This window comes from Cryptomeria japonica, chromosome 8, assembly GCF_030272615.1.
Source record: "Cryptomeria japonica chromosome 8, Sugi_1.0, whole genome shotgun sequence".
In the NCBI taxonomy this organism is placed as follows: domain Eukaryota; kingdom Viridiplantae; phylum Streptophyta; class Pinopsida; order Cupressales; family Cupressaceae; genus Cryptomeria; species Cryptomeria japonica.
In genome coordinates, this window is record NC_081412.1 from 82,954,588 (window position 1) to 82,975,025 (window position 20,438).

Sequence of the window (20,438 nt, forward strand, 5' to 3'; positions counted from 1 at the left end):
GCTTGATTTCGTGCAATTCAGTCTCCATGGCCTTAGCTTTCACAGATGTGACAAGGGAATACCGGCCAATTTTCAATGGGTTTGTGGTAGAGATCCCCATTCCAACCTTGTGTCTAGTAGACTGAAAAGTGTGAACAACCATGATCTGTCTTCCCAACTCCATAAGAACAATCTTATCAGTTGGGTATCTTGGAAGCATATATGGCTGACCACCATAGCATCTGATCCTCATATAGGTGAAGGTGGGAAACTGCAGAAACAAACATCCATACTCGCACACCTTGTCCCATGCCTCATCTGATACTCTCTTGTTCCTGAGATTTCTGTCAAACTGACACATGAAATATCTGAAGAATGCATCTTGGACTCTTCTGAAATGCAGTCTGTTGGGTCTCAATGGCAACTGGTCATAATATTCCCAAACTGGTATAAGCGAGCGATCACCCTTGGTAGAAAGACCTGAAAAGTGTCTAAGTGATGCTGCCAAGTATACCAAATATGAATTCATGAAGAAGGTCATGGTTGTAGGAACTGCTACAAGTTGTTTGCACAAGGCATCGTTGATGACTTCTAACCATGAAATGTGATGAGACTGCCTTATGAACATGACAAACTGGTACATCCATGGCTCAAAGACATTGGAATGCTCAAGGCCCATCATCCTGCTGAGAAGAGTTATGGTGTCTCCTATCTCCCATTTGAAATCGCAGTGGTACAACTTTGCCCACCTCGAGAAGGATGCTCGTGGCTCTTAGATCCATCTATTGATGTGTCGCTTGCAATCTTTTTCCCTCTTCACATAATACTTTGCTGCACTTTCTTTGGAGATTTCCATATAAACAGGTGCAGGAGGTATTCTAACGACCTTCTCGATCGTATCTGCATCAAGACAGAAAGATGATGCATGGTGGATATGGCTATCCAACAGCTGCTACAAGTTATTATCTTGTGGATCTTCTACCCTCTTGACGAATTATGACATATCAATGTTCCTTATTTCCGTGTCTCTGATGCGATCCAAAGGAGAAGAAACCTGGGAAGGTGCTACCTCATTCTGATACTTGTCATATTTATATTTCATCTTCTTTCGAGCTGGGGATGTGAGTGAATCTGACATTGATTGTGAACCTGGAATACTGTGATGAAGACTTAAAAGAGTGTTAAGGCAACATCATAGTCAGGTGCAAATATCATTCTTCCTTCTCCAAATAAAAAAACTTTGATCCTTGAACTTCACGATTTTGTGAGAGGAAGAGGGAAAATATATGGAAATGGGAAAATCTTAACTTTGACCAATTTCGGATCTTGGGGAAATTTTCGCAAGTATACAAGTTGGAAAGAACATACATACAATCGGGGTTTTAAAACCCGAATGCAAGTACACTTGTAAAATTGCAAATGGAGAAATGGATGGAAAATGAGAATTTGACTTGCAGAAAATGACAGAGATGGTAAGTACGGATATGGGAAAAATGAATGGATAGAAATGGGAAAATTCAGGAATGTCATTTTCATGAAAATAGGAAGAACTCTTCAACATGTAATCTGGTTTTTAAAACCCGAATTTGAAAGGGAGGGGTATTTCACACTTTTCAACTTGGAATTTTAACCAAAAATGGTTAAATTCCTTAACCGTAAGGGAAGAATAAGAATTTCCAGCGAACTTGTAATCAGGATTAAAAATCTCGAACACAAGTAAAGAGGGAAATATGGGAAGAACAATGCAATTCGAAAATTGCATACCAAGGGGAAGATTTCTCTCACAAAAACCGATTTTTGGGGGAAGAACAACACATTTCCAAAAATGCAACTAAGAAAGAAAACTAAGAAAACAAGAAAATAATAAAATGAAGGAAAGAAAGGAAAGAGAACATACCTTTCTTCAAACTAAAAATGCTTCTCCAAAAATGCAACAATCTTTGGAATGGAGAAGACACACCAATAAATAGAGACAAACCGAGATGCCAAACCCTTGCCACGTTTCTAGAAAAACGTCTTTTTCTAAAAAACGTGGTAGCAAAAGCAAATTAAATGGCACAAATAAAACTCCAATCTCCATGCCTAGGTAGGAGAGTTCAAATCGATTTAGGAGAATGCAGTTTGATGAAGTTTTAATCCCCCAAAATGTGGCATTTTGGAAAAATGTGGTTGCTGATTTGAAGCAAAAACCAGTAAATGCAACCTCCAAATGGCGTGAAAGGTGTCCAAGAATGCATGAAAATAGGGTAGAAACCAAAACGCCTCTCCTTCCTAGAAGATCTCCACAAAAATTTGCTTTGAATTCTTCAAAAACCATTTTTTCTTGCAATTCGGGTTTTTGGAAGACAAGTGCAAGTTCGATTTTGCATAAACATGTGAAAATCGGGTTTTTGGGAACAATGACAAGTTCTAATTTCACTTTTTCCTCATATTTAGTCAAAATCGGGATTTTTTCGAAAAATAGCAAGTTTAATTTTTCACTTTTTCACTTGCAAAGCAAATTTGGGTTTTTTAGAACAAACTGCAAGTTTAAAATTGGCAAAAATGCACTTGCAAGGCAAAATCGGGTTTTTTGGAGAGAAATGCAAGTTTTAAATACTTGTAAAAGGGAAATAAAATCCCTACAACAAGTTATACTTGCTTGCACATATGCAATGGGGATTTAAAATCCCATTAACATGTAAAAACCATTAAAGTAGGGATTTTAGACCAAACTACAAGTTTACTTGTAATCTAGCCAAAAAATCCCTATTTTAACTAAACAAGACCAAAAAACAATAAAAAAGATAAAAACAACAAAGGAGAAACTTAAAACAAATTACAAGTAACATCTTTTAAATAAAAGTGCACATGTAATAAGCCAAAAATTCCCCTACAAAGACCAAAACAATAAATATCATTAAAACTTGCAGTTTGAAGAAAATTCTCCACCTGCAGTCGGGGTTTTAAAACCCGAAATTGAAGGAAAGACATAGCAAACGAACCCAGAATTCGATGAAATTCAAAACGTAGTTCGAGGATGGACTAAGGATTAAGCCAGTCCAAGGATTAATCGAAATTCTGCCTCAGGAAGCATGTCATAGAGTAAAAATTTTCATTTTTTCACAAAAATTTTATGTAGTGGTCCTTCATTTTTGGAAACAAAAATGAGGACAACACATCCATAAGGAATATTGATACATACTCGATATCTAGTCAACATGATATCTATCAATAATTCCAAAAGATGATAACTATCAATAATTCCAAAAGATGATAACTATCAAGACATATCCATAAATATCAAGTCAGCATGATATTCGTCGTGATAGTAAGCATTGTAAAGTCGTTACCTTACAATACTGAATACAAGTGTTCATTATTAGAAATATCATCACCTTCCCATAATGTACACAGGAGGGCATGCCCATTAAAGTCATAGAGTCAACACATATGACAACAAAGAGTTTACACATTAAACAACTTTATATATATATAAAACAATTTTGAAACTGTGTCTCAATTACATTTCAACCATACCAAGTTTCTTCCTGAAGTGCTCCACTTTAGCTCTTGAAAGAGGCTTGGTGAGAATGTCTGTTGTTTGATCGCTTGTACTAACATATTCCAATTGAATAGCATGTATCTCCACCATGTCTCTTACATAGTGAGGGAATTTCAATATGCTTGGGTCGATCGTGGAATACTGGATTTTTAGAAATCTTTATACAACTTTGATTGTCACACAGAAGAGTGGTAGGTTTTATAGGCTTTCCAGATAGTCCCACAATCAACTTCCTAAGCCACACCGCTTCTCGGGCTCCCATAGAGGCTGCTATGTATTCTGCTTCGATAGAGCTTTAAGCTACATAGGAATGTTTCTTGCTTGTCAAAAAGATCATGGCAAATCCTAGACTGAAACAGTATCCAGAAGTACTCTTACGGTCAGTCACACTTCCAGCCCAATCTGAATCTGTGTATCCATGTAAGTCGAAATCAACTTTCTCATATTTAAGGCAATATCCAATAGTGCCTTGTAGCTATCTCATGATATGTTTTGTTGCCACAAGATGTATTTCTTGAGGTTCGTACATAAACTGACTTAAAGCATTAACTGCATAGCATATGTCAGGTCTTGTGTTAACCAAATACATAAGTGATCCAATGATATGTCTATAATGAGTAGGATCCACAAATTTGGGCTTTGTTGTAGCTTCCTTCAACTTGTGCAAGTTTGTTTCCATGGGTGTAGACATCGGTCTACAGTTCATCATTCCAAATATCCTCAATATATCAATGGTGTATTTTCCTTGATTTAAGAAAATACCATCAGGTTTCTACCATACCTCCAAACCTAGGAAGTAGTGTAAGAGTCCCAAATCCTTCATATCAAATTCTGCAGCTAGATCCCTTTTACAATGGACAATGAGATGGTCCATACCTGTGATTAGGAGATCATCTACATAAAGTATTAGGATCAGCAAGTCACCATTAATAACCTTAAAATAGAGATTTGGATCTGCAACATTCTTTGAAAATTCTAAGTTCATGAGATAGCTGTCAATTCTTTCATACCAGGCTCGAGGAGCCTGTTTTAGCCCATAAAGAGCTTTCTTCAGTCTGCACACGTGTTGTGGCATCATGAACTATAAAGCCTTCAGGTTGTTCCAAGTAAACCTCTTCTTCAATAATTCCATTTAGGAAATAAGTTTTAACATCCATTTGATGAACCTTCCACCCTTTGGATGTTGCAATGGCTAATATTGTTCTAACCGAGGTGTATCGAGCTACTGGTGCAAATTTTTCTTCATAGTCAATACCTTCTTTCTGTGACAAACCTCTAGCAACAAACCGTGCCTTGTGTTTTTCTATACTACCATATGCATCATGTTTAATCTTGAATACCCACTTGGAGGACACAACTAATTTTGCTTCAAGTCTGGGCATTATGTCCCAAACATCATTTTTCAAGATGGATAGGTACTCTTCCGTCATGGCATCTTTCCAGGATTTCATTCATCAGTGCATCATAAGTTAGTTTCTGGGGCCTCATGCTTTCTTTGAATGTACCATCAGATGTCGTGAAGCTTCCTGCTTCCTCTACTATTTTCCTAGCCCAGAGTGGTTATTTCTTTTTGTTGATATTTGGATTTTCTTCTTGATACTCCCTTTGAATCAGCTTCAGGTGGGTTTTCATAAGAAGTGTCTTTAGGAACTTTTGTCTGAACTTCAGGGAAGTAACATGTTTCCTCGTTTGAGGGAGGATTTTGTATTTCCAACTCATCATAATTCTTTGCCCTTTTGAAGGCAATATCCTCCTCAAATATTACATCTCTACTTAGCTCTATTTGTCTCTATCCAAAAATGTGGATTTTGTAAGCCTTTGTAGTCTCACTGTATCCCACAAAAATACCTTTCTTTCCGGAAGGGTCCAACTTTGTTTTGATTAAGTAAAAACAGGGTTTTGAAAGGAACCCGAACCTTTTACAAATCAGGAGAGCAATAGAGCTTGAAAGAACCGTGCCTGATCACCCCAACAACAAAAACTGATCCCACCCGAACAAAAAAGGATCTCGACACACATAACATGAAGAACCACAAAAGACGGCAAAAGGAAAGAAAAAAGATAGCACAAAGACTAAGACAGAGACCGAGACCGAGACAGCTAGATATTTTTCATGATATCTTCAGCGTGGACCACCATCTGCTTCATGTTGTTTGCAGAGGACTTTAAATCATCCAGCTCTCAACCCTTGATGTCACCCTTATTCCTGTTGTTGGCTCTAGTCCTCTTCTCGTGACCTTTTTGTCCAGTTGATCCTTGTCGCCCTCTTTATCTTTGATGTTATCAAATCTGTTAATCAAAATGTTCATATTATCCATCGAGGCTTTGAGAATCTAGAAGTTTTGTTCAACTATCTTCTTTATTGTGAGTTCCATCTTGTCAACTCTGTTGCCCAGATTGTTCATAGCAATTTCCATCCCTTTCACCTCTTTATTTCCTTCCATCTCCTTAACCTTTTTTTCAGTTTCATTAATTTTACTCACCATGTTTTCAATGGCTTCATCATTATTAATTGCCACCGCCAATTCTTTGACATTTTCAGACAGAGGTTTGTCGCCTAACGTGGCTCTTTTGACAACATTCATATCCTTCTTCAGGTTCCCTATGTCTTTCACCATTATGCTGATGGTATCACAAAAACCCTTAATACTCTCATTTTCTCCAACACAATCACTAGATTTGCCCCTTTTGTCCTCTTGATCCTCTTTCTGCAGACCTTGAGTATTCAAATCCTCATTATTGCCCACAACCGGGATATCATCCCCCTCCTTACCCTGCCCATTATCATTTTTATCCTCCTCTGCCTCCTCATCAGAATCAATCAAAATTTGATTAATATCATTGTTACCTCCCCTACTGATGTTCTTCTTCCTCTGGGTTTGCTTTCTGGTACCTTTACCTTTCTTGTTTTTGATGAATTTATCTTCGAAGGACTCAGCCTCAAGACTCCGAAATATCTGAATCCACCACTATCCTCTTCCTCTTTTCCTTGTTCCTCCCCTTTTTACTTAGCTCCTCCGACTCGCCTTCAGTTTCTGAGTCAAAGTTAAAACCACTAACCTCACTCTCTATTTCCTCATCCTTGCATTTTTACCTTAATAAGTTTTTCAATGCATTTCCCTTTCAGCAATTTATACACAAGAGCCATAAGACCCTGATGAAGAGCATGGTCGCCCTTGGGGTCTTTCTGTATCTCTTTGATAGTATGGTCCATGGAACATGCAAGATAATATGGTAGGCTTACCTTTTCCCCATGGCGAAAATGGTTGAGCAACACAAAATGGCGCCTCTAAGCTCTCGTAAACCTATCATCCAACATTATATAGGTAATTGTAGCAAACAAAACGAACCTCCATGGCCTGCATATACATTTTGGGGAGTGATAGGAGTTCTCGACCTTCACCATTTTCTTCTTCTCACCTTCCATGATAGGAAATTTGTTCGCTGCCTTATCAGAGATGCTACGATCTCTATAGAATTTCATGCCCTATGTCATCATCCCCGTGGCTTCAGTAATAATCTCCTCATCCACATTCATCATCTGGGTCCCCACCAAAACTTTGCCATTCTTCCAATTCTTGATAAAGTGCTTAGTGACCATTGGATCTTTCCCACTAAGCCTCTCCATAAACACACTTAGACCCCCCTCCTGAAAAGGCTCCAACTTTGTTATCTTCTCTTTTGGAACATGAATATGTACAGGACAACCAAATATCCTTAAATGACTTATGTCTCATTTCTAGCCTGTAAATGCCTCCTCTGGAGTTCTGTTGTTAAGATGAGAATGTGGACATCTGTTTTGGATATAAACTGTTGTTTGAGATGCTTCTTCCCAGGATGAGGTATCTAAGTTCTAATTGAACATCATTGATTTTGTAGCTTCCACAATAGCTCTATTTTTCCTCTCAGCTGCTCTGTTTTGTTGGGGATTATAAGGTACTGTAAACTCCCTCTTGATCTATGTGGTTGCACAAAACTCTTTAAACAATTCTGAAGTATATTCTCTCCCATTAGATATTCTCAAAGTCTTGATTTTCTTCTTGGGTGAGTTTTCTGTCAAGGCTTTGAATTCTTTGAATCTATTTAGAATTTCTTCAGATTCTTTGCACTTTAAGAAATAGATCCAAGTCTTCCTTGAAAAATCATCCACAAAAATCACATAGTATAAGGCTCCACCTATGGAGGGTTTGGACATAGGTCCACACAAGTCTGAGTGGATTAGCTCCAATGTAACTTTGGTTTTGCTTGAGCTATTTTGAAAAGAACCTTTGGTGCTCTTTCCTAGAGTACATCCTTTGTAGGTCCCACAGTGCGAGGGGTTTAGCTTAGGTTTGTCTAAAGAGTTTAGAGCACGAAAATGTAAATGCCCTAATCTTCTATGCCAAATTTCACTCAAGTTTGTAGTTTCATGAACAAGGGCTTGTTTAGGTTTAGTGCACAATTTGTAAAGATATCCATGCCTCTTTCCTATAACTTGAGCTTTCTTGAATGTAGATGTTTTAGGCCATGCGAGGACTTTTCCATCCATGAAGGTGACCCTATAGCCATTATCCTCAAGGGCAGAAATGGATATCAGGTTCCTTTTGATTTCTAGTACATATAGTACATCCTTCAACTAAATAGTTATGCCTGATTCTAACTTGATTGTACAGGTCCCCACTCCTTTCACTAGATGTGCGGAATCATCTCCAATGGTAACTTACTCATCAGTTTCTTCCACCATATCTTCCATGTTTTCTCGATATCCGGTGATATGTCGGGATGATCCACTATCAATCACCCAAGTGCAGGATTTTTTGGAAACTCGATTTGAAAGCGTTGTATAGAATGTGAGAATTTCAAATTCCTCTTGAGAGTATGTTTTTCCAACCTTGGCATAAGTTGCTTGCTTCTTTGTTTGATCTGGACAGTTACCAGCATAGTGTCCATATTGGTCACATCGGAAGCATTGAATTTGAGAGACATCTTTTTCTAGCTTGCCCTTTCCATTAAATTTTCTCTTCCTCTTGAAATTATTCTTCTTTCCCTTCTTCTTAGAGTTGGAATTAGTGTTAAGAACATGAATGTCCTCATCTAAACCCTTTTGTTTGCTCCCTTTCGTGAGTAGTCTAGTTTCTTCTAGAAGACAGTCAAATCTTAATCTATCCAAGTTAGGAAGTTCAGGTCTTGCACTTATGCCTTGCACAAAAGGTTCCCATGAGTTAGGTAATCCACTTAAGGCAGTGTAGGTTAAAACCTTTTCATCAATTTTACATCCAACTGAAGATAGTTGATCTCGAAGTGCTATTATCCTCATGAAGTAAACATTTATAGTTTCATCTTTATTCATGCTTATGTTGTTTATTTGCCTCTTGAGTGCGAGTGTACTGCCGGTATTATTGATTTCAAATGCATTTTCAAGTGATTTCATCATGAGATGTGCAGTTTCTTGTCTTGCTAGGATTGGAACAATGTGATCTCGAACATCATCTATGATCAATCTCATGGCCTTCTCATTGTTTTCTATCCAATGAGATTTTTCTAGTTCATCTTTAGGTTCGGTGAATTTATCGTATACATACGAGTATACTTTGTTTTCCTTTAGCCACATAGTGATTCTTAGCTTCCATAATGAAAAGTTATTTGCTCCATCTAATCAATCCTCAAATTTGATCATGCTTGCCATGTTTGATGAAGGAATTTGATTAGTCTTCAAATTATGTGATCTTTAGTTACTCAAGTTCAATTTAGGATCAGATTATATCATGTCTTTGATACCATATTAATGCAAATTGAAATTATTATAGATATAGATAGATGTGAACTAAATCAAATGCAGTCTTCTATTTGCAGGTAACTATCTTTAAATTTAGTTCTCTAACTTCTTTAGACTTAAGTAGAGAAAGACAAATCACAGGTATGTAAAGATGTCTTTAGAATCTAATATCAAAGAATGCAGTAGATGATTTGCAACTATTATAGAATCAGTTACTTATCTGTACTTTGACTAATATGAAGCAGTGCCTGATATATAATATTGCTCAAGTCCACCTTGATCACCGATAGACCTCGCCCAGGTAAGTATATAGTAATGTCTGATATGATGATTAATTCACTAATAGTGAATGCCCAACACTTGAAAATATATATTCAATCTGCAGTATAAACTGCCCTTAATATGATGTCGATTTGCGATATAGAATGCCTTGGATATTGTTATCAATCTGCAATATCAAATGAATATATAATATCAAACTATATCTTGTGAATATATGAGTCGCTGGGATTATCACTGCTAAAGAATACAAGTCATTTATCAATTTCAATGATTGCATTCTTCCATCGAATGAGGCTATATATGAATTGTAGAACCGATCCATGATCGGTTGTGTCTCTTCAATATCAAACGGTATATCTTAATGGTTAGTTAGTAAATACTAACTAGCCCGAATCATATGAATTTGATTAGTTAGTAAGTACTAACTAACTATTCGTATGTTAACAATACAAACATGGATCAAACTATAATTCAATCGCATCTCCAGCACTTAACATTTGATATTGATTCATATATGTCTCAAGTCCATCTTAGATGTGAAGATATTAATCCAAGTCTTACATCGATATGGTTTGTGCTTCAATTTGTATATGTGTGTGTGTGTGTGTGTGTGTGAATATATGCAAGGCATATGTTCATATATATATATATATATATATATATATATACAAATAGATCTCAGTAATCTGACCATAGCTACAATATCTTCAACAAATACAGTGACTATTCTTTATGAAATGAGTATTTTGTTAGGGGTCCCACAGATACTGAGAGGGGGGGTGAATCAGTATCTAACCAGTGATTAAAATTTCTTAACTTAAAACATGCAGAACATAATATAACAGTGTACCGGTATGCAAGAAATAATGCAATAAACAGAATCAAGTACATCCACATGAAAAGTACACCATAACACAAGATTTTAACGAGGAAACCCGGTGTGGGAAAAACCTCGGTGGGATTTGTGACCCACAATATTCACTCACTGGCCAATAAGAGAATATTACTTACAATAGGGGCCTGCACATGCAGGAAGGCCAACTGCCTAGAGCTCACTGCTCAATGGGAAGTCTCACTGACTTACAATAAGGATTATACAAATCCAATATCTTGTACTGCTTTACAATAGCATCTTCAATGCCTGATTCAGTACCGGTTCCTGCTTTGTTCTTTACATATACCCTTTGACCTATATTTCGCACATTAGGTCTGCCTAATATTTTCCTTAATGCTTCTACTTCAAATTCTTCCATATTACAAAATGTCTACAATGATCTCTCTTATATATAAGAGTCATTTTACAATTTGCCAAGTCGGCTTACAATAATAAACAAAATATTATATAACAAAAATCTTGTCGGCCTCTGTGCCGGTATACTTCCTTTCTTATGTGCTAATGTCGGTGTCCTGAGTGCCGGTGAAGAGTGTGATCTGCTGATGCCGGTATAATGTCTTTGCCGGTGCCATAGGATTGCAAGGTTGCCATCAATGACAAAACCTTCAATCACATACAATGTCTCATTGGAGTGTGCATATGCCAACATATTTGTCTCTAAAAAATCATGAAAATAAATGGACAGAAGACAGTGAAGGAATGGAGAAAGATGCAGTTCATTCAAGGGATACCTAGCAAGGGGAGTACTATCAAGGGGAGACAATGTCTTTGATAGAGAGAAAGACAAGAGAGCAAAGTCAAAACTACTGAAAAGATTTAAGACAAGGCTTCTAGGGTATAGAGTAGCAATATTGTTATAGCAGTCCCAATAAAAGCCATTTCTCAAAGCAATCTTTTAGGGACAATCATATCATCCTAGTTTATCTTTTTTCCAGCAATTAAAAGGTCTAAAAGACAGTCCATAGCCTTATAATGTGTATAAAGACAATTATTTAAGAGTGTTGAGAGAAAAGAAGACTTAAAAATACTCTTGGTTAAGTCAACAAGCTCCTAGATCATTCATTAAATCAAGGATAATGCAACCACTTGATAGCATCGGACAATCAGTTCATGATCGATTTTGGAGGCAAAGGTGGAGCTTTCAGTTTGAGGCTTGAAAATGAGGATTTTGGAAGATAATGCAGTAGTTTGTCATCAATTTAGGAGCCCACATGGATAATGCATGGGGTCAAGGAGAGGTTTGGGCCCACAAACTCTCAGTTTGCAGCTATTATAGGCCTTTCTCTATCTCATTCTTCACCAAATTCGACCCAGGATGAATCAATCATGCAAGATAAAGATAGAAGAAGAAAGGACAATTAGTTAGAGCTTAGTCTTGAGAGGCACAAACAATTCTTTATGAACTTCTCTTCAGTTACACTCAGGGCTTCTTTTATATTCTCAAGGCTTCTTTTATATTCTATCCTAGTTCTTTTCTTTCTCTCGCCTGGTATTGTAGCTTTTCCAATCTCTTTCAAGATGAATAACATTGTCACGTAGATTTTAGAAGTATTTTCAGATTTGCATCAACAATTCCTTCCAATTTCAATAAAAGAATAACAGTTTTCCTTCTTAATACTTCATGACATAGAGAGTTTTGTTGTAGACAAATATTAAGGGCTAATTTTAGAGTTTTCTTTGTTGCAATTTTAAATATATTGAAAACTATTTTGAACGAGTGTTTAGAGAGTTTGAATGTAAATGATGTTTGCAGCATCGCAAATTGTAAGATAAGTTTTGTTTTGCAAAATAAAAATAAACATGTTTGAATTTGTTATTGCTTGCTTAGATTATGGTCAAGGGAGTACTTGTTGCAGATTAGACTCTCTCTCCCAATTTGATATGTATCATAGTCAATATGAGAAATGTCTTTTTAAAGGGTTTTCAGTCTATTAGACAAAACATATGTGTGTTGGACATCTTTTATAGAGATAAGGGAATGAATATTATAATGTAATAAATTGTCACATAAATGATTTAATCTATCAATCTCAATTTTTATTGTAGTTCATTTATATTCAAAGCAACAAAATGAAGTAATGAAATGCATACCAATATTAAAGATCCCAAATCTATAAAATTACTCTTAAAAGTTCATCATAGAGGGGTATAAACAAAAAACACACAGAACAAAGCATGGTGGTCACACAAAGTGATCATGAAAACAATCTAAACATCAAGCACATGTACATACCATGTTTCATGTTTAATCATTCACATCAACCTCACCAAACACATCAACTTCAATCATAGCAACTTCCTTGTAATTATTACCATCCATGGAAAATCCTAGAGGTTGATTGTCAATCATAACAATTTGACAAAAAAGTACTTAAAATAAAATAAAATAAAATAAATACAAAAACACATGCAAAAGACAAAATTCCACACCCTAAGTTTTTAAATAAGGAAAAAGAAAAGGGCAAAAGGAAAAACCTAAGTTGATGATGCAGCTCAGTAATCCTCTGTTGTCAATGGCCTGTGAGAAGTGCTAATGCCAGCATGAGAAATGGGCCCACCCATGAATCCAATGCCAGTGTCATGAATGGCTGAAATATAAATATGAGTCAATCTATAAGAAATTAAAACAAATCAAAATATTTATTCTCAAGAAAAATAAAACACAGTGTGAAAAATTAAAGAATTAAGAGAAAAATATCCTTAGAAGTGGTCAAATCTAAAACTTATTATCTACAAATTTATACTAATTTTATCAAAACATTGAATTACATCCTAAGATCTAATATGTGATGCTCACTATTATCATCGTAATGGCATAGAGAGTAAGCCACGTCAAAAGCAACAAAGATAATAATAGTAAGGATGAATAAACCAGGGCTGACAACTTCAAAGGTAGGCTATTTTATATTATTATTATCATAATATAATCAACTGTTTATATATAAACAATCTACGATTCCTATTTGTTCAGATGTTCAAACAAGGAAAACAATCCATTAGTTATTTGAGTAAAGATAACCTATAATAAGATCTATGATTCCTATTCATTCTAGCAGGGTAAATAGTCCATTAGTTTTTATAGTAAAGATAATCTATAAGAAGATCTATGATTCCTATTCATTCTGGTCGGACAAACAATCCAATTTATTTTTATATAACAAAATATTTTTTTAGTGTTTCCTATCAAAGTTACGGGCCTTTATCCCCAAGTACCATTTGCAAGCCACTTCGAACTCCCCAAGGTCTGTCAATTCCTCAATACATTTTTTTGTCCCTTAACCTCGATACCTTGTTTAAGTTATGCTTAACAGCTCTTCCTCGAGTGCCCTTCCTTTGTCAAACTTTCCTCATTCAATAGTTGTTTCTTGGTGTGTCGTCATCCTTAATCCCTATTAATCTAAAGCCTTGCATACCTTAAGAGGGAAGAGTTAATCCTCAACCCTAAACCTCAATTCCCTAATTTCAAATATTGACTACATAACAGCTTACCATAATGGCCCATAATGCCACATGCATGCCAAATAAGCTACGAACACCTAGAAAGGTACAATCAACTATCAAATATATTTCACTACTTGAGGATTATTCATCCCTGCCTTTGGCGGAGACTAATGTTTTCATGATTCTATATTGCAATTAGTTGCTACTTTGGAAACTGTGCTATCTATGGTTTGGATTGTTTTTTTTCATTAAACTAATTTATCTTTTTTATTACTTTTTTTCTGATTGGCCCTGGGTATTTTTGTTGGTGATATTTTCGGTTTCAATTAACAAATATTCTAGAAAATGAACAACAACAGCATTTGTTTAATAGTCCACTTTTTTAGGCTTTCAATTAACAAATATTCCAGGAAAATGAACAATGACAACATTTGATTAACAGTCCACATGCCTTGGCTTTGATTCCACATTTTGCATACTCAGTCTCAGTTACAAGTGTCTTGCCCATTAGAACAGGTGGCTTTAGGCCCCACTTCAACTATCGTGGTTGTCGCTGCTATAATTGTCCTTTTTCATCGGGTTGCGCATTCTTGGATTATATACATATTTCTATTCATTTTCCCCATTACTTAATAATCCACCACATATACCAATATTTTCTTTTCAAATTACCTTTTTCTCCTTCCCTATTTATGTATTTGTGGCTGTCTTTAATCTAATTTTACTTTACCAGAATTTGTGTATATATGACACTTTAAATTATTAATAAACCGTAAAAAATTATAATAAGTAATATATATTACATATTATTATAATTTATAATATTGATATATATTATTTTACAAGGTTTATTATAAATATATAAATTTATTTTAAATATTTTAAAATAGTAGGATTAAGATATAATTGTTTATAATTTTCTATTATTTTTATAGGAACTTTTAATATTTTTTATTTTATTTTGGTGCTTCAAAAATGTCTTGAAAGACAAAGAAACAAGCTACCATTGGAGAAATGTATAGGTTGAATAGAGAGAATAGAGAGAAGGATTCTGGAACTTCTAGTAATAATATACTTTAAATTAATAACGAAATTATTTGTACATTGATTTATTAAAAATAAAAAATATTTTTCATATTTTATTGATTAAATTGATAAATATATTTAAATATTAAAAAAATTATATTAAACTATTCACAAATAAATATAAAAATTGACACTTAATATTTTTCTTAAAACGTATAATAAAAGACATTAGAATGACTAAACCGTCATAAAAAATTCAAATAACAGACAAGGGTAACCGTCAAATTCCAAACCTGTTTTTATACTGTTGTCATGCAAATTTTCTTTGGACTAAAGTATAATCTTTTCTTGTTAGCTTCCTAGTTTAACATAGTTTTCATTATTCAGTTTAGATAGCATAATTTAACTACCAGTTTTAACACTAGACAAATAATGCAATATGAATTCATTATTGTTAGAATAAGCTAATTGTTGTTATTACATCGTGACTAACTGCTTGTTTAGGGATTGCAAATTCTATAAAAGACGGACCATTGTGCTATTATAGAATAAGCTGCCATACAAACTGTATTTGATACAGTTCTGAAATATATACAAAAACAGAGCACTCTGCTATTAAAAAACAGAGCACTCTATTATTAAAAAACAAAAGAAAAATGCAGTGAAAAGTTATGGACAAAAAGAAACATTTTGTGAATGCTTCCAGGTTTTAGATACACGTATGCTAGGTCAATGGCAAGTTCAAGATATGATGAAAATCCCCTTTCTAAAATGTTTTGATAAATTCTTATAAATTTTGTAGAGCTCTTTGTCTTGGCACAACCAAGAAATATGGTGGAAAAATGGTTTTCTATTTGCAATTAGTTCGGTCCAAGAGAACTGTGCCAGAAGATAATAAAAGACATTCACTATCGTTTGGTTTTTATGTTTTTTATAGTGCATGAAAATTAATTTCTGGTTTTTATGTTTAACTGGCTCGTAGTTGGCCAAACTCCAAACCATAATTCCTCGGGGCTTTCTATTTCTGCTAAAAAAAACTCAGAAGCATGTCCAATGGAAATGAAGATGGGGAGAGTATTAACGATTTCTTCCTAATTATTTTGCCTTAAATTATTGTGACTAATGTTCTCGGTTATCAGTTTTGGCATTAGTTCTTGTTGAAATTTGTACACTAACTTAATTTCAATTAGGCTGATGGGCATAGTTTTGATGGTTCAATTATTGGTTTTACCAAGCAATGGAACTTGTAAGTATCGAAGCCAAGTAATCATCCTAATTCAATATTGAAGCTCTCATTTGAATTGATTTTGCAGATGTCATTCTTGTGATGTATCAAAAATTATTGTAACGGTTCTTATATTTCAAACAGGAAGTAGAGAAATTATGCCTTGACCTTATTTATTTTTCTAAATTGAAAACATGGGTTCTTCTATTGTTAAAGCCAAAGTAGAATAGTAGTAGTCTTCTCATTCTTGCACTTTCAAAATTGTGAGTTTTATCTTCAGGCTCTGTTGCATCCCTATATTTCTAATCTCTTATAGGTTCATAGTTACAGGGCGTAAATTCAATGGTGGTTTCCTCTTAAAATAGTGAAATATGAGCTCTTCTTCATTGGGATTGAATCTAAAGCCTGGTAGCAGAGCTGAGTTCCAAACTTCTAGGCAAACACAATATCTAGATCCCAGTTTGTGAAATATATGATTTACAGTAAAATGGCAGTCTCGAGGAGAATGTACTAGTTTTGTCACTAAAATGTACAGCGTAGTCAATTGATAAACAATGTTCATAATTAGTTTTGTCAATTAAATTTACAGGATAGTAATACATATTTACTGAATTTTATTCACAATTTCAATTTGCTCTCTGAATGGCATGTAAATGGAATGCTACCATGCATTGAACTTAAAGATTTTTTCCTCAATCTATAGGTTTAGATTACTACTAGTTTTAAATATAAGATTCAAGTTTGGAATTCTTACAGAAATTCATACTATTTAGAGATATCTCCAATATTAGCATTGTTGTTACCTCCTAGTCCAGTATATTATGCCAAAGAACTTAGATCCAATGCAAAGTTTTCTCCTCTCTTTCAGCATTCCTAACAACACGTACCATTACCTACTGTAGCTTGCAACTGCAACTGTAATCCCAACATTTGCTGAATACCTAATCAAGAAGAAATTGTCCTTGGTGAGCATTCATCCTTGCTATAAAAGGAGAAATCAAATGAAGAACTACAAGTCGTACTAAAGGAAGAACTATTAAGCATCCTTGAAGGTGAACAAATAGAGTTAGAAAGAAAAGAGCACTTTGAGGTGGTGCTACCATCAATGTCAGCATTTGAGCAATCACAAGAGGAAATTTTTGAAGACCAATATGTAAATCATAACGATTGCATCATATCATTCTTTCATAAGATGAGAGAAGAAATTTTGAGAAGGATATTGTTGTTCTTTATTGAATTAAAAGTTGTTCTTTTTTTTTTACAATACTGAAAATATGAAAGTATATCAGTTGAAAACTTTTGAAAATAAGTTACAGCCTATGCCTTTGTTGTGTGCAAAAAGAAAGAAGAAAAAAACTGATAAAAGAGAGTCTACAAATTTTGTTCATATGAAATCTTTTCTTCTTCAACTAGAAAAGGAACTTGAAGCTAACTCCACCTCTGACCTAATTGATGCTTTGAAATTCGCTTCAACAGATTGTAACTTTACTTCAATTTCATGACCTAATTAAATCAAATCTATACATAAATTATTCATAAGAAGTTTTCGAATTCAATGGTTACTTGAAGAAAGACTGAAAATTTTAACAATTTCAACCTATTGAAACCAATAAACACAACCTATTACCTCTACTAATGATGAACTTTCTTGCTTCAACTTTGTTTAAATAAGAAAGAATTAAAGGATCCATATGTAAATCATAACGATTGCATCATATCATTATTCTTCTCGATGAGAGAAAAACTGCTTTTGAAAAGCAAACAAAGTCACAGATTATTTAGCTAATGCCAATGATGCTTCTGAGCACCTAACACTGAATAATGACTTGAATGCTTTAAATCAAAATAGGATCACATTGGCAAATAAGAGTCCACTACGTTTAAATTATGATGTCATTTTTAATCAGTCCTAATAATATTTTGGGGAGAGCATTCAATGTTTCAGCAAGCAAACATTTAACAGACTTTTAAACTCATTACTCCACACGCAATCTCAGCTATCTCCAAGGGGCACGTGACCTATCATATCTACTAATATGCATGATTAGGATTAGTAGAGTAACAAGTTGTTTGAATAAATTAAATCTGACTGGTATCATTCCGGTTCAGTTAATCTGGAAGTTGTTAACGAATTCAAATCCCTAACTCTACCCTTCGATATATATATATATATATATAATTTTTTCGTCTCACTGAGAGATAACAACTTCCAAGAATGAGTAGAGGTGCTTTTGTGCCCTAGCCTCAGAATGCCATGATAGCCAAAATTAATGCAAACAATTAAATCTTAGAGAGGTCAATTTTTCATGCCATTTTGAGCAATCTATTATTAAATTTCATAGGGTGTTTGTCAATGCACAATTTTATTGGACAGGGTAAACAATACATTACTTTGATGCTTCATCTGCCACCACAAATATGTAAAAAACTAAATAAAAATAAAGATAAACTCTACAAAGAATTACCTGGAAGAGGGAATTTGATTTCATTCAATTGCTATTTTCTGATCCTCCGTTTTGCCTCTTCATCTTTTACCAGCCAGAATGTGAAAAGCCAAACAACAAATAATAGATAAAAATCATGAACAGATGGACCAGGGAGTTTTCAGAGTTAAATATTGTTCATAAACGTGATTAAAGCATCTTGGGTAGCAAATCAAAACAATAAATGATATTTGACAGTTAATAAATTATGTATTAGCTTACAAATTTTGAATTCGAACATGTATCTCCATATTTGATGCCGATTCGTTGAACGAAGCTACAAGAGGTATTTAATTCCAGGGTTTGAGCTTTCACAGGTTCAAATCTCGACATGGCTGAAGAATTCAGAGAAGAGAAAACCGAGGATTTACTTTCAACGCCTACTAATCCGCTGGATAGGCCTGTGAGAGAAAAGAAGCCTGTAAAAACCTTTGATCCTTCCACCATTCCCCAGAGAATTCATCATTGAACAGGGTAAAGGCACACAGCTTAAGAACATACCAAATGTGGCATATAAACTCACCAGAGGTGATGAAATGCTGGAAATCATTCACAGTCTTCTTTATGGAAGGCGCGGAAATGCTTATCATTTTAAGAGGGATGTTTTGCAGTTTTCAGGGTTTGTTTGGGGTGAAGAAGAGGAGAAAAAACTCAAGGGAAAATTGAAATTGAAGGACAAGCTCCAGAAGATGAAGAAAGATGATTTGTGGAGGGTCTGTGATGTAATTGAACTAGACAAACTCTTACCTTAAAAATGCCAAGGGTTATAATGTTAACTTCACATACTTTTCCCCGCTCCATGCCATTTGAATTTTCATTACCGTTGTATGTTTATTTGAATTTTCTTTACCGTTGTATGTTGTTAGTTTTGAACATTCTTTCAATACCATTGTAGGCTGGTTAGTTTTGAACATTCTCTCAGTGGTTGGTATTTTAGTACATATTTCAACAAATTAGTAGCTTTTAGGTTTGTTTTTTTTTAATATTTTTGATTAATTTGGGTGTAATTTGATTATTATATTAAGATTGTTATATAATAGTAATCAATATTAATATTTTTAGATGTGTAATGGATTTGTTATAATAATTTATATTTTGTATGTATGTTTATATAATTGATTAAAACAATTCATTTGTATGAGTAGTGGTAGAAAAAACATTAAATTTTAAAAACAACATATAATGACGGTATGATGCTCTATGGTTTGATAGGTAGATATTAGCAATGACATGTTACAAGTACACATACTGAAAAAAAAAAAATTAACTTAATCAAAACTTTTAGAAATATTATCAACATTGTTCCAACCAAAAATAAGTAAAAATCATCATCATTGTTCAGAAATATGTAATATAAGGAAACTAAAGCAAATATACCTAGCAGTTCAAATAGAACACAATAAATTTTTAACAATACAAAGTTTTTATGTATGTAAATGTGCTTATGTTCATTTCTTTTCTTACCTTGGTAATTTTGGTGAGAAGTGAATAACAATGACAATAGTAACTTTCAAAAGATTTCAAATCCATGTGCATGCTCTTACTTAAGTTATAGCTAACAATCTAATTCTCTACAAGACACCCACTTCCTCTACCCTCTCCACATCTCTTTCTTGCGTACTTTTTTTATTTTATCTTTCTATATATTTGTTATATTTTATTATTTAGCAATAGGAAGTATCCTAATTTCTAGTATTTCATCTTTAAAAAAGAAGAGTCTCTACTTATACCTTTATTATTATTAAATTGAATAGTCATTTGCTTTTCTTCTTTCTTTTGGAGAGGAGATGAATAAGATTCTTTAACAT

The 20,438-nt window shown here is 34.2% G+C and overlaps 1 long non-coding RNA gene across 2 annotated transcripts; it reads right to left on the reverse strand.

Moving 5' to 3' along the window:
* Positions 1-12,757: 12,757 nt before the first annotated feature.
* On the reverse strand, positions 12,758-19,407 carry LOC131038457 (uncharacterized). 2 transcript variants are annotated; one of them, XR_009104478.2, is made up of 5 exons: positions 19,154-19,407; positions 18,853-19,031; positions 18,613-18,675; positions 16,951-17,088; positions 12,758-13,043 (listed from the first exon to the last, which is right to left on the reverse strand). It is a non-coding gene; the product is annotated as an uncharacterized LOC131038457 (long non-coding RNA). The 2 variants fall into 2 exon arrangements; XR_009358739.1 differs by lacking the exon at positions 12,758-13,043 and having other exon boundaries at positions 16,721-17,088; positions 19,154-19,406.
* Between the last annotated feature and the right edge of the window lie 1,031 nt (positions 19,408-20,438).